This window comes from Canis lupus, chromosome X, assembly GCF_003254725.2.
Source record: "Canis lupus dingo isolate Sandy chromosome X, ASM325472v2, whole genome shotgun sequence".
Lineage (NCBI taxonomy): Eukaryota > Metazoa > Chordata > Mammalia > Carnivora > Canidae > Canis > Canis lupus.
Genome location: NC_064281.1, coordinates 121,661,389 through 121,686,628, shown reverse-complemented (window position 1 = coordinate 121,686,628; position 25,240 = coordinate 121,661,389). Strand labels below are relative to the sequence as shown.

The 25,240-nt window shown below is 42.8% G+C and overlaps 1 protein-coding gene and 1 long non-coding RNA gene across 5 annotated transcripts in view; both read right to left on the bottom strand.

The window, feature by feature from the left end:
• LOC118353686 (uncharacterized) overlaps nucleotides 1–15,495 on the bottom strand; it is a 57,223-nt gene extending 41,728 nt beyond the window's left edge. The window contains exon 1 of the long non-coding RNA XR_007409303.1: nucleotides 14,620–15,495. This is a non-coding gene — a long non-coding RNA (uncharacterized LOC118353686). The remainder of the gene's footprint in view (nucleotides 1–14,619) is intronic.
• Nucleotides 1–25,240, bottom strand: part of LOC112644143 (synaptonemal complex protein 3-like) — a 161,293-nt gene that overhangs the window by 61,571 nt on the left and 74,482 nt on the right. The window lies entirely within an intron of this gene.

Genomic DNA, 25,240 nt, shown 5'->3' with positions numbered 1-25,240 from the left:
TAAAAGGTTGGAAAACCATTTACCATTCAAATGGTCCTCCAAAGAAAGCAGGGGTAGCCATCCTTAGATCAGATAAACTAAAATTTACCCCGAAGACTGTAGTGAGAGATGAAGAGGGACACTATCTCATACTTAAAGGATGTATCCAACAAGAGGACTTAACAATCCTCCATATATATGCCCCGAATGTGGGAGCTGCCAAATATATCAATTAATAACCAAAGTTAAGACATAATTAGATAATAATACACTTATACTTGGTGACTTCCATCTAGCGCTTTCTACACTCGATAGGTCTTCTAAACACAACATCTCCAAAGAAACGAGAGCTTTAAATGATACACTGCACCAGATGGATTTCACAGATATCTACAGAACTTTACATCCAAATGCAACTGAATACACATTCTTCTCAAGTGCACACGGAACTTTCTCCAGAATAGACCACATACTGGGTCACAAATCGGGTCTGAACCGATACCAAAAGATTGGGATCGTCCCCTGCATATTCTCAGACCATAATGCCTTGAAATTAGAACTAAATCACAACGAGAAGTTTGGAAGGACTTCAAAAACGTGGAGGTTAAAGACCGTGCTGCTAAAAGATGAAAGGGTCAACCAGGAAATTAAGGAAAAATTAAAAAGATTCATGGAAACTAATGAGAATGAAGATACAGCCATTCAAAATTTTTGGGATGCAGAAAAAGCAGTCCAAAGGGGGAAATACATCGCCATACAAGCATCCATTCAAAGACTGGAAAGAACTCAAATACAAAAGCTAACCTTACACATAAAGGAGCTAGAAAAAAAGCAGCAAATAGATCCTACACCCAGCAGAAGAGACTTGATTAAGATTCGAGCAGAACTCAACAAAATCGAGACCAGAAGAACTGTGGAACAGATCAACAAAACCAGGAGTTGGTTCTTTGAAAGAATTAATAAGATAGATAAACCATTAGCCAGCCTTATTAAAAAGAAGAAAGAGAAGACTCAAATTAATAAAATCATGAATGAGAAAGGAGAGATCACTACCAACACCAAGGAAATACAAACGATTTTAAAAACATGAACAGCTATACGCCAATAAATTAGGCAATCTAGAAGAAATGGACGCATTCCTGGAAAGCCACAAACTACCAAAACGGGAACAGGAAGAAATAGAAAACCTGAACAGGACAATAACCAGGGAGCAAATTGAAGCAGTCATCAAAAACCTCCCAAGACACAAGAGTCCAGGGCCAGATGGCTTCCCAGGGGAATTCTATGAAACGTTTAAAGAAGAAACCATACCTATTCTACTAAAGCTGTTTGGAAAGATAGAAAGAGATGGAGTATTTCCAAATTCGTTCTATGAGGCCAGCATCACCTTAATTCCAAAACCAGACAAAGACCCCACCAAAGAGGAGAATTACAGACCAATATCCCTGATGAACATGGATGCAAAAATTCTCAACAAGATACTGGCCAATAGGATCCAACAGTACATTAAGAAGATTATTCACCATGACCAAGTAGGATTTATCCCCGGGACACAAGGCTGGTTCAACACCCGTAAAACAATCAATGTGATTCGTCATATCAGCAAGAGAAAAACCAAGAACCATAGGATCCTCTCATTAGATGCAGAGAAAGCATTTGACAAAATACAGCATCCATTCCTGATCAAAACTCTTCAGAGTGTAGGGATAGAGGGAACATTCCTCGACATCTTAAAAGCCATCTACGAGAGCCTACAGCAAATATCGTTCTCAATGGAGAAGCACTGGGAGCCTTTACCCTAAGATCAAGGAACAAGACAGGGATGTCCACTCTCACCACTGCTATTCAACATAGAACTGGAAGTCCTAGCCTCAGCAATCAGACAACAAAAAGACATTAAAGGCATTCAAATTGGCAAAGAAGAAGTCAAACTCTCCCTCTTCGCCGATGACATGATACTCTACATAGAAAACCCAAAAGCCTCCACCCCAGGATTGCTAGAACTCATACGGCAATTTGGCAGCGTCGCAGGATACAAAATCAATGCCCAGAAATCAATGGCATTTCTATACACTAACAATGAGACTGAAGAAAGAGAAATTAAGGAGTCAATCCCATTTACAATTGCACCCAAAAGCATAAGATACCTAGGAATAAACCTAACCAAAGAGGTAAAGGATCTCTACCCTAAAAACTATAGAACACTTCTGAAAGAAATTGAGGAAGACACAAAGAGATGGAAAAATATTCCATGCTCATGGATTGGCAGAATTAATATGGTGAAAATATCAACGTTACCCAGGGCAATTTACACGTTTAATGCAATCCCTATCAAAATGCCATGGTCTTTCTTCAGAAAGTTAGAACAAATTATTTTAAGATTTGTGTGGAATCAGAAAAGACCCCGAATAGCCAGGGGAATATTCAAAAAGAAAACCATATCTGGGGGCATCCCAATGCCAGATTTCAGGTTGTACTACAAAGCTGTGGTCATCAAGACAGTGTGGTACTGGCACAAAAACAGACACACAGATCAATGGAACAGAATAGAGAACCCAGAAGTGGACCCTGAACTTTATGGTCAACTAATATTCGATAAAGGAGGAAAGACTATCCAGTGGAAGAAAGACAGTCTCTTCAATAAATGGTGCTGGGATAATTGGACATCCACATGCAGAAGAATGAAACTAGACCACTCTCTTGCACCATACACAAAGATAAACTCAAAATGGATGAAAGATCTAAATGTGAGACAAGAGTCCATCAAAATCCTAGAAGAGAACACAGGCAACACCCTTTTTGAACTCGGCCACAGTAACTTCTTGCAAGATACATCCACGAAGGCAAAAGAAACAAAAGCAAAAATGAACTATTGGGACTTCATCAAGATAAGAAGCTTTTGCACAGCAAAGGATACAGTCAACAAAACTGAAAGACAACCTACAGAATGGGAGAAGATATTTGCTAATGACGTATCAGATAAAGGGCTAGTTTCCAAGATCTATAAAGAACTTAGTAAACTCAACACCAAAGAAACAAACAATCCAATCATGAAGTGGGCAAAAAAACATGAACGGAAATCTCACAGAGGAAGACCTAGACATGGCCAACATTCACATGAGAAAATGCTCTGCATCACTTGCCATCAGGGAAATACAAATCAAAACCACAATGAGGTACCACCTCACCCCAGTGAGAATGGGGAACATTAACAAGGCAGGAAACCACAAATGTTGGAGAGGATGCGGAGAAAAGGGAACCCTCTTGCACTGTTGGTGGGAATGTGAACTGGTGCAGCCACTCTGGAAAACTGTGTGGAGGTTCCTCAAAGAGTTAAAAATAGACCTGCCCTACAACACAGCAATTGCACTGTTGGGGATTTACCCAAATTCAGATGCAATGAAACGCTGGGACACCTGCACCCCGATGTTTATAGCAGCAATGTCCACAATAGCCAAACTGTGGAAGGAGCCTCGGTGTCCTTTGAACGATGAATGGATAAAGAAGATGTGGTTTATGTATACAATGGAATATTACCCAGCTATTAGAAACAACAAATACCCACTATTTGCTTCAACGTGGATGGGACTGGAAGGTATTATGCTGAGTGAAGTAAGTCAATCGCAGAAGGACAAACATTGCATGTTCTCATTCATTTGGGGAATATAAATAATAGTGAAAGGGAAAATAAGGGAAGGGAGAAGAAATGTGTGGGAAATATCAGAAAGGAGACAGAACATAAAGACTCCTAACTCTGGGAAACGAACTAGGGGTGATGGAAGGGGAGGAGGGCGGGGGGGGTGAATGGGTGACGGGCACTGAGGGGGGCACTTGACGGGATGAGCACTGGTTGTTATTCTGGATGTTGGCAAATTGAACACCAATAAAAAATAAATTTATTATAAAAAAGAAAAAGAAACACTGGGACACCTGTACCCCGATGTTTATAGCAGCAATGTCCACAATAGCCAAACTATGAAAGGAGCCTCGGTGTTCATCAATACCTGGAAGGTATTATGCTGAGTGTAATAAGTCTATCAGAAAAGGACAAACATTATGTGGTCTCTTTCATTTGGGGAATATCAAAATTAGTATAAGGGAATAAAGGGGAAAGGAGAAAAAATGAGTGGGAAATACCAGAAAGGGAGACAGAACATGAGAGACTCCTAACTCTGGGAAATGAACAAGGGGTTGTGGAAAGGGAGGTGCGGGGTGGGTTGCGGTGACTGGGTGATGGGAATTGAGGGGGGCACTTGGCGAGATGAGCACTGGGTGTTATGCTACGTGTTGGCAAATTGAACTCCAATAAAAAAATATTTAAAAGAAGAAAAATGTAAACTGAAATTGTTTATGTGAACGGAGTTTAACATTAACTGAGATATACTCACTAATTGATTATAGCAACAGAAGTGAAACTGGAGGAATATGAAAGTGATGAAAATATCAGAAGAAAGTACCCAACTTAACTTTGAATTAGTAAAAGTGGGTAAAAAGAACAGAGTTTGTGACTTTATACAGTCAAACCATCTGACCTCCCTCTGCCCTGTTCACCAGCTCCAATAAACCCTCCCTGATCCTACTTCTACTCTTTCCAATTTAAAGTGATCCTTGCCTCTTCTTTGGTGGGGAGGGTGTGTTAAATATATTTTTAAGTTATTATTTTCATTCCTGTTAGTTAACATATAGTGTAGTATTTAAATTCTAGTATACAATATAGTGATTCAACACCTCCATACCACACTCAGTGCTCATCAAAAGTGCCTTTCTTAACCCCCATCACCTATTTTACCCATCTCCCCACCTACCTCCCATCTGGTGACCATCCGTGTTTTCTCTATAGTTAAGAATCTGTTTCTTGGTTTGCCTCTCTTTTCCCCACACAATGTTCATTTGTTTTGTTTCTTAAATTCCACATGAGTGAAATCATATGGTAATTGTCTTTCTCTGACTGACTTATTTTGCTTAACATTATACTCTCTAGTTTCATTCATGTCATTACAAATGGCAAGATTTCATTCTTTTTTATGCCTGAGTAATATTCCATTGTGTATATATGCCACATCTTCTTTATCCATTCATCAGTCAATGGCTGTTTCCATAATTCAGCTATTGTATATATACAATGCTGCTATAAACACTAGGGTGCATGTATCCTTTCAAAATAGCATTTTTGTATTATTTGTGTAAATACCTAGTAGTGCAATTGCTGGATTGTAGGAGAGTTCTACTTACAAAGGCTCAAATCCTTCTGTAAAAACTCTCAAACTCTCAAATCCCCAAACCTGTGCCTCCTATATCATCCCCATCTCAGTTACGTCAACTCCTATATACTTCTAGTTGTCAATACTTCTAGTTGTTCAGGCCAAAAACCTTAAAGTCATCTTTGACTATTTATCTCACACCGTACTATCTGACTTACCAACAAATCCTGTCAGCTCTATCTTCAGAGTATCTCTGGAATCTGGCCACCTCTCACCTCCTCCATGGCCACCCCTCTAGTCCAAGTCACCATTACCTCTCTCCTAGATTATTGTTAGAGCATCCAAACCGGTCACTCTGCTTCTGTTTTACTTCCCAACATACCCTCCTCACAACAGCCCAAAAGATTTTTCTTAAAATATTATGGCAGATCATGTCACTTGTCTGCTGCTCAGTCCAGCAGCTTCCTCTCTGGCTCGGGGTCAAAGTCCAGGCCTTTACAATGCTGTAGGAGACTCACTACATCATGGACTCTGGGAAGCTCTTGAACTTATCTCCTCCCACTCTCACCTGCACTCCCTCTTCTTCAGTCCCACTAGCCTCACTACTTTTGCTATAACATATCAGATGCCCTTCTTTCTGCAGGGCCTTTGTCTGGAACCTTCTATAATATATTTGCATGTGTTTTTCCCCAAAACGATGTCTTGATCCAGTTTTGAGGCCTTGGTTACAGGCCAGTCAGTTCCCTTTCTTGAGCAGCTGATTAAGTCTGTACTGCAACTACTTTTAATATCGTGCTGTCATACTCCAGGCTACCTGTCCTAATAATCCTGGGGCCAGATACCAGACAATTAGGGATAGCCTTTATGTCCTGGAACCCAGGAAATTGTGTACTTTATCAAATCCACAGAGATCCCACAAAATCTAGCTAACCTACCCAATTGCCATGTATGACTGCCGCCTAAAGCTCCAGCTTGCTGTTACCCTGTCTCTGACTACCCTCCTTCACCACTGTGTGGTTTCTGCCTGACAGTGTTCTATTATTTGGAGATATAAGTAACAGAGTTCTGCCTTTCATCTATCTGAGTGTCCCACCATCAAAAGAATCTTTAAATCTTATAAAACACTCTCTTCCCTGGGAAAAGTTCGTGGCTTGCTCTCTTAACACTCTCAGGTGATTGACCAACCATTTCATACCAAGGCTTTCCCTGACTGCCTATGAAAATCTGTAGCTCCTAGGCCTGGCACTCCATATTCCCTCTCTGCCTTACCTTTCTTCACCACTTGCCAGGTATCATATACTTACTGTGTCAATTGTTTGCTCCCACTCATTTTTAAAATTTAAATTCAAGTAGCCAACATATAGTACATCATTAGTTTCAGATGTAGTGTTCAATAATTCATCAGTTGCATATAACATCTAGTGCTCATCACATCACATGTCCTCCTTAATGCCCATTCAAATAGCACCTCTATGAGGGCAGAAGTTTTTGACCCATAGCAGGTGTTAAATAAATAGTTGTTGAATAAATGAGTGGATGCATGAGTAAACAAAATGCTAAGAGTAAACTACAGAAGTAGCAGAGATACTTAAGTCTTAAATGAGCTATGACTGCAAACACACACACACACACACACACACACACACACACACACACAGTCATTAATTTCCCAACAAAACAAGCCTCCAAGGGCTTTTTAAGCCATGCATGAAACAAGTCATTTAAAGCCCCTCTAGTAAAAGGTCCCTGTAGTTCACATAGTTGCTCACCAGATATCCTATTTGCTCCTTTACCTTTCCCAGTCCCTCCCTCCCCTGCTTGACCCCATGCAGTTAGGAAGAGCTATATGATCAGTGCTGGCCTGGGGGACATAAATGCTTTGTTCTTTTTTTTTTAATTTATTTATTTATGATAGTCACAGAGAGAGAGAGAGAGAGAGAGGCAGAGACACAGGCAGAGGGAGAAGCAGGCTCCATGCACCGGGAGCCCGACGTGGGATTCGATCCCAGGTCTCCAGGATCGCGCCCTGGGCCAAAGGCAGGCGCCAAACCGCTGCGCCAGCCAGGGATCCCCAAATGCTTTGTTCTTTGAGTATGAGGAGGTCATGAGTTCCAGAGGATGAAGCTACAAAGTACATGGAGCCCCTCCATTAACCAGAGCCTCTGTTGACCTGTGATGAACATCAAGCATGGGCTTTAGAAGGTAAGGTTTTGTGATGAAAAACCACTGGGATTGGAGGCTGTCAGTTTTGTTGCATAACCTGTCCTATCCCGAACAATCTGCATAGTCTGTTGTTAGGCATATGGTCTAATGGAGCTGCTGATTTCTATGTACATTATATGAATATCTATGGGTGGCATCATTTGTGTGGTTAATAGAAATTATGTTTTGGTTCAAAATGGCTCCTTTTTTCACTTGGGAGGCATGCAATGGTGCTTAAGAGTCCAGTCTCTGGCACCAGACTGCCTGGGATTCTGTTCTTGCTTTTCCATTTATAGTTTCACTCTCTGGCCTCCTTATTCTACTTGAATAATGGTAATGATAATGAAATCTAGGTTGATAAGAATTAAGAGTTAAAACACGTACCTTATATATTTGGACAAGAATGTGATGCAAATCTCCTTCTGAACCTGATACTTATTGTTACTTGCAGATCATTCTCCTCCTCTCTTCCATAGAAACACCAAACTTTGACCATCCTCTCATCAGACTCTACTAGCTTCTACCCTTCCCTGCTGCAGGAGATTGACTAACTCCAGGTCAGTATCCTTGCAGACTATAGCTCCTGGATGAATGTTTGATCTCCTCTTCAAGCCATGAAGGGGGATGGCTCTTTCCTTCTATCTTCTGTTTATCTTTCCTCTTACTTTCCTACCCCTGAAGTGTGATGGTTCCCAGAGTTTCCTTCTCTATCCTGTGTTCACTTCACACTACGGTCTCCCTGAATAATCTCATCTTGGGTTCGATTATGACATTTAACAATATCTTCCAAATCTCTCCCTCTAGCTTCTACCTCTCTCCCAAGCTTCAATACAATTTCTAAGACTACTGAAAATTCCATGAACATCTTGCTTTCAGCGTGTCCAAAATCAAACATTATTTCCCTTACTATTCTTTTTTTAAGATTGTATTTATTTATTCATGAGAGATACAGAGAGAGAGGCAGAGACATAGGCTGAAGGAGAAGCAGGCTCCCTGTGGGGAACCCGATGCCAGACTCAATCCTAGGACCCCAGGATCACAACCTGAGCTGAAGGCAGATACCCAACCACTGAGCCACTTGGGTGTCTCTTCCCTTACTATTCTTGAAATACCTTCGGAAAAAGTAAACCCTTCAACTCCATCTCTTCTTTGCATGCTTTGCAACTGTGCATCTTCATTACTGGGACTGCTTTAATTTAACTTTAATCCAACAAATATGTAATAAGCATCCACTAAAGTGTCAAACTCCATCCAATTCAGTCCCAAATCTATACTGGCTGCCTCTTGTATACCTGGCCCAGGAGAACAAAAATGAGAAATAAATAGCCCTGCTCCATCTAGGGTGCGTGCGTGTGTGTGTTTGTGTGTGAGAGAGAGAGGGAGAGAGACAGAGAGAAAGAGAGAGAGAAAGCATATATACACAAGTTACTATAGTACAGTGCTGAGTTAAATGCTCTGACAAAATTGAGGGGGTGAATCTACTGGGGGAGAGAGATCAGTGGATCAGAAAAAGCTTCACAGATGAAATAACATCTGGATTGGGTCTAGAAGGATAGATAAGTAGGTGTGTGTGTGTGTGTGTATGTGTGTGTGTGTGTGTGTGTGATTATAAATATGTGTGAGGGGCAGCCCTGGTGGCTCAGCGGTTTAGCGCCGCCTTCAGCCCAGGGCATGATCCTGGAGTCCCAGGATCGAGTCCCGCATTGGGCTCCCTGCATGGAGCCTGCTTCTCCCTCTGCCTGGGTCTCTGCCTCTCTCTGTGTGTCTCTCATGAATAAATAAATAAAATCTTTAAAAAATAAATATGTGTGAGAATGTGCATGTGAAAAAATGAGTAGGAGTTATGTGAAAGTAGTATTTATGAATATGTGTGAGAGAATATGTGTGTATGAGTACGCATGTATATGTGCTTGAGTGCATGTATGTGAAGGCACAAGTGTGTGTGTGAATGTATGCAGTATGTATATGTGCAAGCATATATATGCAAATAAGAATGTGTGTGAGAGAGAGAATGTGTATGAGTCGTATGAATGTGTGTGAGTGCATATATATGAGGGCATCTGTGCATGAGACTGAGTATGTGTGTGAGGGATGGGCATATATGCATGTAAGTATGAGTGTGTGAGAATGTGTGAGTGTATATAAGAGAATGTATATGAGCGGTGTGAGTGTATGTGTGAGTGTACACAGGTGAGGACATATGTGTGTGAGAGTAGGTGAGTCTATTTGAGTGTGTGTGCAGCCATCATGTATGTGAGTATGTGTTTAAAAATATATGTGAACCCGATGTTTCTAGCAGCAATGTCCACAATAGCCCAACTGTGGAAAGAGCCTCGGTGTCCATCGAAAGATGAATGGATAAAGAAGATGTGGTTTATGTATGCAATGGAATACTACTCAGCCATTAGAAACGACAAATGCCCACCATTTCCTTCGACGTGGATGGAACTAGAGGGTATTACGCTGAGTGAAATAAGTCAATCGGAGAAGGACAAACATTATATGGTCTCATTCATTTGGGGAATATAAAAAATAGTGAAAGGGAATAAAGGGGAAAGGAGAAAAATGAGTGGGAAATATCACAAAGGGAGACAGAACATGAAAGACCCCTAACTCTGGGAAACGAACTAGGGGTGGTGGAAGGGGAGGTGGGCGGGGGATGGGGGTGACTGGGTGGCGGGCACTGAAGTGGGCACTTGATGGGGTGAGCACTGGGTGTTATCCTGTATGTTGACAAATTGAACACCAATAAAAAATAAATTTATTAAAAAAGAAAAAAAATGTATGTGAAAATGTGTGACAGAATGTGTGTGTGAATGTATGTAGAATATAAGTGAGAGTGTGTGTGTGTGTGTGTGTGTGTGCGTGTGTGTGTGTGTGTGTGCATTGGAGGGCTTGGAGCAGGGCAGAAGAGGAATTTCAAACAGATAGGAGCCTGAGTGAGAACAGAGCCAGAAATAGGGGTAATTACTAATGGTCATCTTTGATTTGTTTTCTCTTTACTTGGCAACACCAACATAGCACCAGTCTCACCTCAGACCTCTCCTCTATAGCCTCACTACCACGGGTCAGGTCCTGCTCATTTTTCACTGTTAGAAAAATAGTGAAAAAACTAGCCAGCTAGTTAACTGGCTTCTGTGATTCTACTCTCTTCTCTAGACATCGAGCCACTAAAACTTTTGATTCTCAATCTCTGGGGAACTTTCTCTAAAGTACAATAAAGATGTAACAGCACTGTTAAATTGCTGAATAAAAGTTTCTGAATTCTTACTTTCTGTTTCTATATTCATCTCAGCATAGACTGGTACCAAAGAGCATATGGCCTGATACAAGTCTGTGGAACTCTTTTTGAGTAGGGCTCTTCTAGACAACAAGACAGAACTTAGCAAAGCCTGGTTGCTTTGAGGTATAATAAAGAAGAAAAATAAAAGAGACTGGGTAACTAGCAAAATAGCCTGAGTACTGCATTTAGCTAGAAAAGTAGCATGAGTATAGCATTTTGACTGCTTACCAGCCAACATGGAATGGAGAGTGTCAAACTAATAGAAAGGACAGAACAAACTGGAGGGTATGGGTATTTGATGATGTAGAGTACTCTTTTTGTTTGAAGATTTGTTCTGTCTGTTGTTCTGTTGAGACTTGTATTATTTATTTAAAGTTAAATATAAACACGTTTAAGGGAAGCTAGTGAAGAATATATTGGAACCCTGTAATGTCTTTGCAGTGGTTCTGTGAATTTAAAATTTATTTTAAAATAAAAAGTTTTTTAAAGAACATTCAGAAGCTATTTTAGCTAATAAAAATAAATAAATTCATTCAATTACTAGAATAGTGTGTTTCTGAGATTAATAATTTTTCATTCTCAATGTTGACTAAACCTCAAATTATTTTCTTTTGACTTAGCCCTCACACCTTGTGAAAAGGGGGTTACCAATCTCACAGTACTACTGGCTAAATGAAAGTCACACATTCAGTCATTTGGTGGTCAACCCACATCACAGTTTGCCTGGTTTACTCTGGTTGTCCTGGAGTCCCATCCAGTTTAGCCTTCTAGCATTCTCTAAACTACCCTGGTTTGGACAATAAATTATATAGCTACTCTTGGTAGAACTATCACAGAGAAGGTGGCCAATAAATGTCTGGAAAAAAATATAAGATTTCCCCATGACACTTATCAGTGGGTATATATACCTAGTTAGGCTGGGGGAAAAAAGCCCCTTACCAAAGTATTGTCATCCACAGTTCCCACACTACCTTGGGTGACAGATCTGGGAAGAAAGCCACTATCTCCCAATCACTTTTCTTGTGCATCCTGAGAAATTCCCAACTCATTGCAAGTACATCAGAGTCTGCCACCCACTATCTTTCTCAGTTGCAATAATCTTTCAACACCTGCCTCTGTCACTCCCTACTCCCATTCCTGTGTTTCTCCCTACTTCTATGTCTGTTGTTACTTCTGGCAAATTCATTGTCCATGTGGGTTTCCATTCCTCACCTGGCCTTTCAGTATTCTGACCACCACTACCTTTCCCTAAAGCCCATCTTAGCCACTCACTTCCAAGGTCACACCCTTGCCATCACCTTGTTGCTACCAATAACTGCAGTGCTTCCAAATCCTTGGTTTCAAGCATTCCATTCTCTGATCATCACCTCCTGTTTTTTAGCTTCCCACTGGTGTCAACAGTCCACCAATCCATCAATCTAACCCCCTTTCCCTATCCATTACCCAGTACACATGCATGTGTACACACACACACAGACACACATATACATGCCACATTCACCTGCTCCACCACCACACACACTCCATGCCCACACTTCCCTGTTTATCCAGTTAGATGTTATGCTCCAAGCCCATAAATGCTCCTTTGCCAGCACTCTTAGTTTCTTTGCACCCTTTCCCTCCAGTGTCTTTGCTTATCTAAAGCCCCATGGCTTCCTGAACCCTGGGACAAGCCTACGTCCTAGCTGTACCTAAACAGTTGAATTTTGTTGGGGCATATATCTCTACAGTTCTGAATAGCTTTAATTTTAATGGCCCATTTCCTGGTTATACTCCTAGTCCCTCTCTCTAAATTACTCTTTAACAGTATCTCCTCTCATCAAAATTCCAAACTCCCGCCTAATGACTTTGCCCCATACTTCACTGAGAAGACAGGTGCAATCTGCCAAGATTCATGTCATCTTCCCACCATCATACCTACCCATTGCCTGTGTCTGTGTCTCTATTTTTAGCCTTGACCTGGTGATAATAAATGAACTGTCTCTACCTCTAAGGCCAACTTCCATTCTTTCCCACCTCCTAGAAGCATTCTCATGCCCTTCTCCCCTTCTTTTCTCTGCATCATTACTTCTTTTTTTTTTTAAATCAAATCTATCCCATCAGCACACACACATGCTCTTTATCTCACATCCTTAGAAGACTCTCTTTTGTCTTCACATTTCCCTCTAATGACAGCCCTGGTTTTCTGTGCTCCTTCTCAGCAAAACTCTTCAATAAAGTCATCTGCACAACTTTTCTCTTCCTCCTTCACCCACTCCATGAGGACTATTTTTACTCTTGGGAGTGGTGGAGGGGATGTAGGTGCACTAGGGAAAGAGGAAGCACATGGGCCACACGAGGATAGCCTCAGGCTGACAGAGTTCCAGGCCTTCAGTGTGAGCAGGATACGGTGTCATTTCCTCATTATACAGATGGGGAAACTGAGGTCTAGGGAAGAAGTGGACTTGCTCTATGTCCCACAGTGATGGGACTGTATAGCTAAAGCTGAAACATATTCATTTTCCTAGTTCTCATATATACCAGGCTGCCTTCAATTATTATAGTGACTTTCGTGTTTTTCATGGTTTTTGTCCTATAGTAACAGTACAAAATATTATATGTAAAAGAATTTAAACAGTCCAGATTTATGTGGAATAAAATATAAAGAACACACCATGGACTTCTTACAGTTCCATATACTATATCCCTTTCCCCAGGGGTACCCACTGTCAATGATAATAATGACAAAAAGGGTCATATTCCACTGAATTGCTGCTGGAGAGTTTGTTGCACTTTCTCAGACTCCTTCGTCCTGGAGGTGAACTTGACTTGGGCCTGTTGCACTTTCTCAGACTCCTTTGTCCTGGAGGAGAACTTGACTTGGGCCAGCTCCTCTCAGGCTGAGAGCTCACTCTGCCAAACCCACCACTTGGCTCCCTTTTATTGCTCATAGAACAGTCTTTGGGTTATTTTTTCCCTGAAGGACCTCACTATGTCCCAGCAAGACTCCTCAATTTAGAAATGGCCCTTCCTCCAGGTCCTATGATCTTGATAGCTCTCTTCCCCCCCCATCCCCACCTCTCTGTTCCTAAATGATAACCATATCCCTGTGATAGTCCAAACTAGTGCCTGAGACTAATTTCTCACTTCTCCTCTCCCTCATTCACCCACACTTACTCTATCATCAAGTCTATCTATTCATCTTTCAGCTGTCTTCCAATTATACCAACATCTTTTTATGATTTTATTTATTTATTCATGAGAGACACAGAAAGAAGGCAGAGACATAGGCAGAGGGAGAAAGAAGTAGGCTCCCTGCAGGGAGCCCGATGTGGGACTTGATCCCGGAACCCCGGGATCATGCCCTGAGCTGAAGGCAGACGCTCAACCACTGAGCCACCCAGGTGTCCCCTAATTCTACCAACTTTTATCTCCACAGCCACATCCTAAGTGAAAGATGCCACTATCTTTCTTTTTTAGATTTTATTTATTTATTCATGAGACACACACACACACACACACACACACACACACAGGCAGAGACACAGGCAGAGGGAGAAGCAGGCTCCATGCAGGGTGCCCGACGTGGGACTCGATCCAGGGTCTCCAGGATCACGTCCTGGACCAAAGGCGGCACTAAACTCTGAGCCAGCCGGGCTGCCCAGATGCCACTATCTTTAGCCCAAACTACTGGCTACATTCACCTCCTATTTCGTCCTCCTGCAACCTCTCTTTCCCCCTCCATCTTTCTTTCCCAAGGTAACTAGAGAGAGCCTTTAAAAATAAATCCAAACCTGTCACATCCTTCTCTGAAAATATGCCAGGCAGGGGCTTCCTACCACCTTTGGATATAAATCTTGACTTCTTTCCATGGCATTCTGCCTCACTGCCCCAAGTGCCCATCTGACCTCCCCTCATGGTGATGTCCCTACTTACTGCTCCATCCATTCAGATCTCCCAGTTCTGGGGACATACCAGGCTTTTGTGTGTGTGCTATTTCTTCCTCTGGGAGCATTCTTCCTCTTCAGATGCCCAACACCTCTCCATCCCTCAGGTCTTCATCCAACACCACTGTTTCAGCATATGTGGTATGAACATTTGTTTGATCACAAGTCTCCGTTCCCTTCCTGTCCTTGCTATAGTTCACTGTAGGTGGAATATACTTCCATGCCCCATTGCCTTTGGGCTTTGATCCATGACTTACATTAGCCAATAAAATGTGAATAGAGACATGAGGTACACCATGTGCAGCCAGAGGCTTTAATGTGATTGCATGGTTTGGCTTGCCCTCCTCCACCCTTGCCCTAGACCATCGGGAGACCCTGCCTTACTCAGGTGGCCAGTGCTCCCTCCATCTGGGTCCCAGAATGAGAAGACACATGAAGCAGACCTGAAGCTATGTCCACACAATGATGCACACCACAACTGATCTAAAAAGGCCAGTGCATGAGAAATAAATGTTATAAACCACTGAGGTCTGGCAACTGAAGTATTGCAGCAAATGCTGATGAATACCTTGGGGTAGAGGCACTTACTCAAAACTAGAGATTGAAGTGAAAGTCTAGATAGATGGACAGTGAGACGCCCAGCTCCAATTCTCACCCAGCTCCCAGACCACTAGCAATAAGGTGAATATCTCTCAGGCAGAATATGAAAAAGAATTTCTCCATTGAGAAGAAAGGAGGAAAAAAACTAGGTCAAGAGAAAAGACCTGTAGACAGTAGCCTTAAGATAATCCACTATAAGAAAGCCAGTTAACCTCCTTGTGACTCCACAATCATGGCCTCCAGTGAGTAGAGCTCCCTGACCCTTATACACAGAGGCTCCAATCAGTTCCAATCCATTTTTAAGGGCCTCACTCTTTTGTTTTAACAAAAAATGTACAAAATGTTCATTTTGAAGCGGAGGGAAAAGTGAATGTTCATCAAAAGAGGCTCTTTTTCCTTTGCAGAGGGCTATAGTACACAGCTTGGGGCCTAACCATTCGTGCCTTACTGGAGTGTTTCTGCATTGCTCCATGGCCAATGCCTCTCTCCATGCATGCCACTGACATATTTACCCTGGACAACTCACTATGCTCCCAGCCACTGTCTTCTTGTCTGGGTTTCTTCTGCACCCATTTCCAAAAAGGCAGTCAGGGGGTTATTCTAAAACACCTATCTAATCATGTCACTGCTTGGCTCAGAACCCTCCAGTGGCTACCAGACTCCTATCCATGGCCTATGAAGCCCCGTGCCTAGCCTTCCAAGTACAGCTCCCACTCATATCCCTTTCACTGATTCTATTCCAGGTAAGGGGCATAGGCCTTTTTATATCTTGAAAAGCCTGTCTCAGAGATTGCACCCTTGTTGTTCCCTTCACTTGCCTGGGCTTTTTCCCCAGTCCTCCCCAAATTGGGGCTCCTTTTCATCCTTCTCTCATCTTGTTAAAGTGGCTTTTTATTTTTCTTAAGATTTTATTTATTCATGAGAGTCACACACAGAGAGAGGCAGAGACACAGGCAGAGAGAGAAGCGGGTTCCATGCAGGGAGCCCAATGCGGGACTCGATCCTGGGTCTCCAGGATCATGTCCTGGACCAAAGGCGGCGCTAAACCGCTGAGCCACCCAGGCTGCCCTTAAAGTGGCTTTTTAAAACTCGTCTATAGTAATTCTTCCTCAATGCTTAAGTTTCATCTTTTTGTCTTCACACTGACCATGATTTGCAATGACATAAATTTTTTTCCTTGAGTTACTGTCCATTCCCCCATTGACTGTAAGGACCACTGGAGCAGGATTCACTATGACACTCACTGCAGAATTCCCTGTATCTGGTGCAAGGCTTGGTCCAGAAAGGGCCTTCCAGAAATGGCTCTGAATGAAAGGGGATGGTGGCATCAGTATTAGGGTACAAAGTACTTGATGTACATACTGTGTGTCTATGTGTGTGGTTGGGGTGAGCAGGGGCAGGCTTATGGACAAATAAAATCTGAGTGTTTCTCTGCCCCACTGTCAACTCTTCTGCCTTCCCTCTGTAGCATTTCTATCCCCTTGCCCCACCTCTGAGTCTCTGGGCTGAGGACTACAGCAAAGGCAGAGAAACTGGATAAAAAGGAGAGGACTGTGTCCTGTGTATTGAGCAAGGTTCCTGGAGAAAGCGGGAGACCAAAGGGGCTACAGAGAAAGAAGAATACCATCTCACACCAGTGAGAATGGTGAAAATTAACAAGACAGGAAACCACAAATGTTGGAGAGGATGTGGAGAAAAGGGAATCCTCTTGCACTGTTGGTGGCAATGTGAACTGGTGCAGCCACTCTGGAAAACTGTGTGGAGGTTCCTCAAAGAGTTAAAAATAGACCTGCCCTACAACCCAGCAATTGCTCTGCTGGGGATTTACCCCAAAGATACAGATGCAGTGAAATGCAGGAACACCTGCACCCCGATGTTTCTAGCAGCAGTGTCCACAATAGCCCAACTGTGGAAGGAGCCTCGGTGTCCATAGAAAGATGAATGGATAAAGAAGCTGTGGTCCATGTATACAATAGAATATTCCTCAGCCATTAGAAACGACAAATAACCACCATTTGCTTTGATGTGGAGGGACCTGGAGGGTAGTATGCGGAGTGAAATAAGTCAATCGCAGAAGGACAAACATTATATGGTCTCATTCATTTGGGTAATATAAAAATTAGTGAAAGGGAATAAAGGGAAAGGAGAGAAAATGAGTGAAAACATCAGTGAGGGTGACAAAACATGAGAGACACCTAACTCAGGAAATGAACAAGGGGTAGTGGAAGGGGAGGTGGGCAGGGGGTTGGGGTGACTGGGTGATGGGCACTGAGGGGGACACTTGGTGGGATGAACACTGGGTGTTATGCTATATGTTGGCAAATTGAACTCCAATAAAAAATTTTTTTAGGAGAAAGAAGAGAAGAAGGAGAAAACTGGATCCACAGGGGGAAGGAAAAGGGACCGTTCCACAAGTGGCAGGGGCTCCCTGAAGGAGGTCCCCACCTCTACTTCCCGATGGCCCCAACACCCCTAAGCCCCCAAAACAGAAGAGGGACATTTGAGCCCTCTTCAGGGGTGATGGCCACAGGAAAGGGGAGCCTTGGCTTCGGTCAAGGCTGGACTGGATAGACTCAGTGAGACAGCACCCTCTGAACTAGGGTGTCACGAATGCCACTCCCACCTGTCCGTACTTAAACAACAGGGAAAAGGAAGACCCCCTTCCCCTCACATCTATGTCAGCAGCTGGTGTGCACCAAGTTGGGCCTGGGGGCAGCCACTAAGAGCCCAAGGTCTCTCAGGAAATCCTGGAGAGACGGGGACACGGCCAGCTCAAGCTGTGCCACTGGGGCCCCCGGAGAGGGAGGAGCTGTCCCAGATCCCCCAGGGATGGGGGTGAGGGGACAGGACAGGGATGTGTCCTGAGGGTTGTGCCCGACAAGCTTGAGGGCCTCCGACAACAGGTGATGTGCTTGGCTCTGGGTAAAGGAAGCGCTGCCCTGGGAACACCAAGTACAATGCACGGCATGGGAGCTCCCCGTTTCAAACTGTGTGGTTGCTGTGGGCCGACGGGGGGGAGGGGGTGAGAGGCCGAGCAAGGGACAGGGTCCTTGGCACAGATGCTGGCTGTGGCCTGGCCCTGCTCACCCCGAGGCCCTGTGCCCTATCTGGAACCTTCCCTGGGCCTCTCCTAGGAGCCAGTTTCTGCCCGGGGAAGGACCCCGAAGGCCCAGGGACAAGCTGGGTGAAGGTGTCCCCTTGGCCAAGCTGATGCCTATTCGCCCCATGGGAGGCTCCCCGTCTCCCTATGCAGCCTCACCTGGCCCCCTGCCCGCGTGTCCAGGTCCCCTCCAATTGTGAAGCTATGCCAGGCCCTTGCAGACTTGCTCCTTAGTCTCTACCAGGGAGCCTGGCTCCCACAATGGGGTGGGAGTGGAGACGGGGGGCATGAGTCCTGTCCGACATACACTTCACACCCGAACCACCAATCTGGCTTCCCTCTGGATGCCCCAACTTGCCCTAGGCATCCACAGAGCTCTGGTACTGGTCCTCACACCTTGTGGTCTGAGGGCAGCCACAGCACAAGACAGAGGGCCTGGGAAGGACGTAGGGGTTCCCCAAGGTCAGGTACAATGGGGTTAGAGCTCACATCTGCAGGCCCCATGTCTGGCGTCAGGTGTGATTTCCGGAACAGGAACTTAGTAAGGTACACTGAAAGGCCCATTCCAGTTCTGCCTTAGCCCCTCTTGCTCTCTTCCTTTCCATTTCCGGCAGGATCTGGCCACCTTTGCTTGGCACCAAGGTTGGACCAGGGTGCCACGTGTGCAACAAGTTTGAGCTGGCTGAGAGTGAGCAAGTGGTGTGCACAGAGAAATGGTGGACAAGGAGATATCCAGCAGGGCCCTGAGTACAGGGAAAGGACGACAGTCCAAAAAATGCCAGAAAGACACCCAACACCAGCCCCAGCAGAAGGCTGGCAACAGGGCCATGCCTAGGAGCAGGTGGGATCTGAAGACCAGGGCCCACCCCAGTGGAGCTCCTCTGCCAGTGCATCTAGAAATGTGCACTTGACTGGAGGCCGCAGAAGAGAAACCGAGAACTCACTGCTGTCATGTCTTCTGCACAAGCACTTGCCATGAACATGTGGCACATGTACATCCAGTCTTTTTCTCTTAGAGGCTTTTAAAAGACATCGATGTTCTTGGGTTTTTGTCCTGATTGCAGAAACAACAACACGTTTACTACTCAGGGAGCACCTGCCACTGCTACCCACATATGGTAGGTCCTTCATTCAGGTATTTCCCAGGACTGTCACCATTACCAATCTGCTGTGTGGCCCTCAGCTCTGCTTCTATGACTGTCATTGCTACCCACATGCCTCGAGGGTCTTTCCACCATTTCCATGGCCTGGGCTATGCAGCCTGTTAGCCTGGCCCTATAGTCCCAGTGCATCCACTGCGGAGCTGTGGGACTTTGAGCAAGTCTCCAAATCTTTCTGCGCCCAGTGTTCTCATTTGGATAAAAGGGGTCATAACAGTGCCCACCTCCACCCAAGACTTCTCTAAGGACTCCAGCACAGTCCTAGTTGTTCAGCCAAGTGTCTGGCATGTAATATGAATTCATGTTACTTTCAGCTATTTTTTCACGGTTAAGGTTATGCTATCTATGTGTACAATTTCATATTTTGGTTTTTTCTTTAGCATAATATTAGCCATATACTCCTGTTCTTCAAGTCTTTATTTTTACATGATTGATTGGTATATTCTATCATATACTATCATATCTAACACAATTTTATGCTTTTGTAATGTTTCAACTAAGCATCTTTTTGCATGACTGTTTATTTGCATTTTAGGTGATCTCTTAGAAATACCACTGGAGGGTTAGAGAATAAAAACATCTTTCAGAGTGTTGATATCTTCTCTAGTAGGCCTTCTGGCAAAAAATATCTATCTGTTTTCCTAATGCCAGCAAATGAAAGTGCCCATTGTTTTCCCACAAACTATCATTTTTGATTGCTCTTTCACAAATGGCAAAACTTATCCCCTATTTGTATTTCTTTGATGACTAATTATAGTAGGATTTTACTTAATGGCTACATGTATTTCTTCCCTGGTAAATTGCCCGTACCTATCAATTACCCATTTAGCTGCTAGAAATTAGTATTTTCATTTTCTAATTTTAAGACTGATTCATATAGTAACCTTTTGTCAATTATATTTGTTGCAGATGTTTTGCTCCACCTTTCATTTACAATTTACTTGTTATGATGCTTGATGTAAAGATTTTTTAAAAATCTTTTATATTGTTGAATTTATTAAGATTTTCCTTCTAATTTCTTTCACTGTTTTTTTTTTAATTTTTATTTATTCATGATAGTCACACACACACACAGAGAGAGAGAGAGAGAGAGAGAGAGAGACAGAGACAGAGACATAGGCAGAGGGAGAAGCAGGCTCCATGCACCGGGAGCCCGACATGGGACTCGATCCCGGGTCTCCAGGATCGCGCCCTGGGCCAAAGGCAGGCGCCAAACCGCTGCGCCACCCAGGGATCCCTCTTTCACTGTTTTTAAGCTCAGAATATTCTTTCCTATCCAGAGACGATGTAAATATTCACTGGTGTTTTGTCCTAATATTTTTCTTAATATTTAGCCTTCAATCCTTTTGATATATACATTAGAGTATGGCATGTCTTAAGGCTCTGCACTAATTTTTCCTCCAAATACCTAAATGTCCTAATACCATCTTTTAATCATCCTTCCATAGCAATGATTGCAGTTTCCCTTGTGTATATTGTACATATGTGTATACCACATGTAGTCTCTCTTTGATCCACTTATTTGTTAATTTTGATGACACAGTGACTTGGTTACTCTATAATCTAGAGGTCTGTCTTGTAGCACTAGTAGAAATATCAAATTATGACATCAAATGAAGCATAGCCAAAAGCATATGAAAAACAATTTGTAAGTATCAAGTTTGTTGTGAAGATAATCTAAGTTGACACTGTGTTAGTGCCTAAGTTTTAATTTGTTTTAATGAACTGAGTTCAGTTTTGTACCACACATTGGCAAGGAAACTCAATCTCAGCAAGGAGGCAGGAAATCCCTCTTCCTAACTTACAACCCTGAGGGCCACCACTCTCAGAATTTACTGTTTCCCCCATCGATGACAACATTCAATTACTACAAGGCAATCACTAAAAAGGTCTATGTGTCTTCTAAAGTAAACCAAGTGAATAGCAGCTGTGTGCAAGGCACAGTTGGTAAAGGGAAAGGAACCAAGGAACATTTAGAAGAGTCCCAGAAGTAGGCAAAGTTATAGAAAATGTGGCACAATGTGACAAAGCAAGTGTTTTTAAGAAAATCAGCACTATCCAACATGGCAGAGAGGCACAAGAGAACAATGGTGAGAGCCAGCCAGTATAGATCTCATCTCCTTAAGGGGTAGAGGTCACACACTGAGTACACAAGAGGAATTTCACAAATTACACAGACATACTTCATATTAGAAAAGGTAATAGGAGGGATCCCTGGGTGGCGCAGTGGTTTGGCGCCTGCCTTTGGCCCAGGGCGCGATCCTGGAGACCCGGGATCGAATCCCACGTCGGGCTCCGGGTGCATGGAGCCTGCTTCTCCCTCTGCCTGTGTCTCTGCCTCTCTCTCTCTCTCTCTGTGACTATCATAAATAAATAAAAATTAAAAAAAAAAAAGAAAAGGTAATAGGAGTGAGCATGAAGTTCTGATTTTATTTATTTGTTTTTTTAAAGATTCTTTTTTTTAAATTTTTATTTATTTATGATAGTCACAGAGAGAGAGAGAGAGGCAGAGACACAGGCAGAGGGAGAAGCAGGCTCCATGCACCGGGAGCCCGATGTGGGATTCGATCCCGGGTCTCCAGGATCGCGCCCTGGGCCAAAGGCAGGCGCCAAACCGCTGTGCCACCCAGGGATCCCCGAAGTTCTGATTTTAATGGAAGGCAGACATTAGAAACGACAAATACCCACCATTTGCCTCGACATGGATGGAACTGGAGGGTATTATGCTGAGTGAAATAAGTCAATTGGAGAAGGACAAACATTATATGGTCTCATTCATTTGGGGAGTATAAAAAATAGTGAAAGGGAATAAAAGGGAAAGGAGAGAAAATGAGTGAAAATATCAGTGAGGGTGACAAAACATGAGAGACACCTAACTCTGGGAAATGAACAAGGGATAATGGAAGGGGAGGTGGGTGGGGGGTTGGGGTGACTGGGTGACGGGCACTGAGGGGGGCCCTTGGCGGGATGAGCACTGGGTGTTATGGTTTATGTTGGCAAATTGAACTCCAATAAACAATAATAAAGAAAAAATAATGGAAGACAGAGCAGGCATGACTTCAGGAGCAAAGGATGAAGTTTCTGAAGTTACTTGCCCCCATAATTATTACATTATATATGTATTAATTGTACCCTGGAGCCCATCCTAATACCTCCTTGTACTCTTGCCTCCATAATTATTATTACACTCTGGAGCCCATCCTAATACCAAGAGTACAAGGAGGTATTAGGATGGGCTCCAGAGTGCAAGTAGAAGGGCACACTTCAAAGAGGAAACTAGGAGTGAACAAGTCTAGATGTTCAGGTTAAGGGTCTATGGTTCCCCATATCCCCTGTCATTAAAGGGGAACCTGGGGGAACAGGGGAATAAAGCAAGAAGTGCCCAATAAACACCTGAAAAAAGTTCCAAAATAAAACTATTTTGCCCTCTTCAAGCTGGCAGGGATTTTTAAAAACTCTAATACATGCTGGCAGGGTGTGGTGACATACACATTCTCACATACCACTACAAGAATATAAACTGGAAAGCGTTTTGATAAGCAATTCAAAGCACAAATCAAGTATCTTGAAAATTCCTGTTCTAGTTATTCTAGAGGAGAAAAAAAAACAGAGCTGTAGAGATACATCTAAATGCAAGGATGCTCAAAACAGTGTGAGTAATCTCTGTAAAAAGGGAAAAATTAAAGTTTCCCATGACAGAGGAATGAATAAATAAATTATATCTAGATGATGAAATACTCAGCCTTTGAAGATCATGATTTTAAAGAATTTTTAATGACTTGTAAAAGTGGGTATGATATAAAATCAAACAAATATTTAAAGGCCAAATAAATAAATAATCAATAATAAATAAACAAAAATCAGTATACTAGCGGCACTTGGGTGGGTCAGGCAGTTAAGCATCTGCCTTCAACTTAGGTCATGATCCCAGGGACCTGGAATGGAGCACCCACCCACCCCCATCAGCGGGGAGTCTGCTTCTTCCTCTCCCCACTCCCTTGTTGGTGTTCTCTCTCTCTCTCTCTTTCAAATAAATAAATACAATCTTTTTTAAAAATCAGTATACAAGTACATGACCATAATCTGTTTATAATTATGATGCATAACTTTAAGTACATACATACTTACATGTGTACATTTAAAAAATGGTAGGAAATACACCAAAACATCAATAGTGCTTTTCTCTAACAAGTGATTTTGTTTGCTTCTTTATATTTTTCTGCCTGTTAAATCTTTTTATGCAACCAGCACATCACACTTTTATGATTAAAGCAAGATTAAGAAACTCTGCCAATAGAAGACATCATTTACAAACTAGAAGGGGAGAAATCCCAGTTTCTTCCAGCCCTGAAGCTTAGAACTGCATGAAAGAATCGAGCTCCTATGCAAAATTGCCCACTGGCTTGAACACAGAACCAGAAGTGAGTTTTGTTCTGGCATGAGTGGGGTTGAACTTGGCCTTGAACAATGGGGAGGGGAAAGAGATGTAGAAAGCAGGATCATATATCAGCCCTGGAGGGTTCATTCACACACAAGAAGAGGCATATGTCCTATCAAGTGAGCACAGGTCACTGCCACATCTGAATTCAACTGAGATGGTGGGGGAGGAGGAGATACCTCTGGCTGCTTACAGAAGTTGGCTAGCTAGAACATGGAGCACTTGTGTCTAACACCTTTGTGAACTGGAAAGGGAAGGCACATTGGCTTAGATGCACCCATAAATGTCTCAAGCCAACTGTACAGGTCTTAACTCCTGGCTCAACCACATATTTTCTGTGTGAATTTGGACCAATTAGGCTTTCAGGGCCGCCATTTCCTCATCAGTGAAATGAATATGAGGGCAACTACTACCTAAGGCTTTCTGGACCATGAACTACGTTATAGAAAAGTATATAGAACTGCATGCCTGGCACACTGGAAATGCTCTACAAGTGTTTGTTATTATTTGTTGCCATTACCCACATACTGATTTGAGATGGCCTGAAATACAAATAGTGAATACTAAGGGGCTCAGTTCTAACATGGAGGAAGTCATTGATCTGTCAGGGAGGCCCAGAAGAAGTAAAAACAAGAAAGTAGAGACTTGGGTGAAAATTAGGAAGTTAAAGAGAACCCCCACATCCCAGCATCATCAATCTTCATCACAGGCCTGGGGAACTGTTTAGAAAATGTTGTCAATTAATTTTTTAAGATCAATTCAAGTAGATTTTGCATTTGGTTAGCAATGATCCAGGATTGTTTTGAGTTTAAAGGAAAGAACATATTTTAGATGACTTGAACTCCACCACTTGCTCCATTAATACCACTGCAAGGAATTTATCCACAGGACCTAGACTGACAAGTCTGAAAATATGTGGTATAAGTTTGTTTAATTTTGGTGTTGCACAGAATAATGTAAACTTGGAAACAACTTTGTTATCAATTGTGGATTGGGGTAGATAGATTATGACATGCTGGTAAAGTGGAATGCTATGCAGCCATTAAATGGGATGAATCTCCATCTACATCTATATATGCACTGGCACAGAAAGCTGTGCACAGCACATTATTGAAGGCACAATACCGTTCTGTAGTTGTACAGAAAGAAAGGGATCAGAAGAATATATAAAGATTGATAGTGATTGTCTCTGGGAGGTAGGGTTTGAAGACATTTATGTTTTCTTCTTTATGTCTCTATTTTTTTAGTTTCTAGAATGAGCATGTATTATCTTTGTCATAGGCAAATCTGATTGTGTAAAAAAAATTTTTTGTGAAATGAATGAATGTCTTTTAAAAATCCACAACAAATA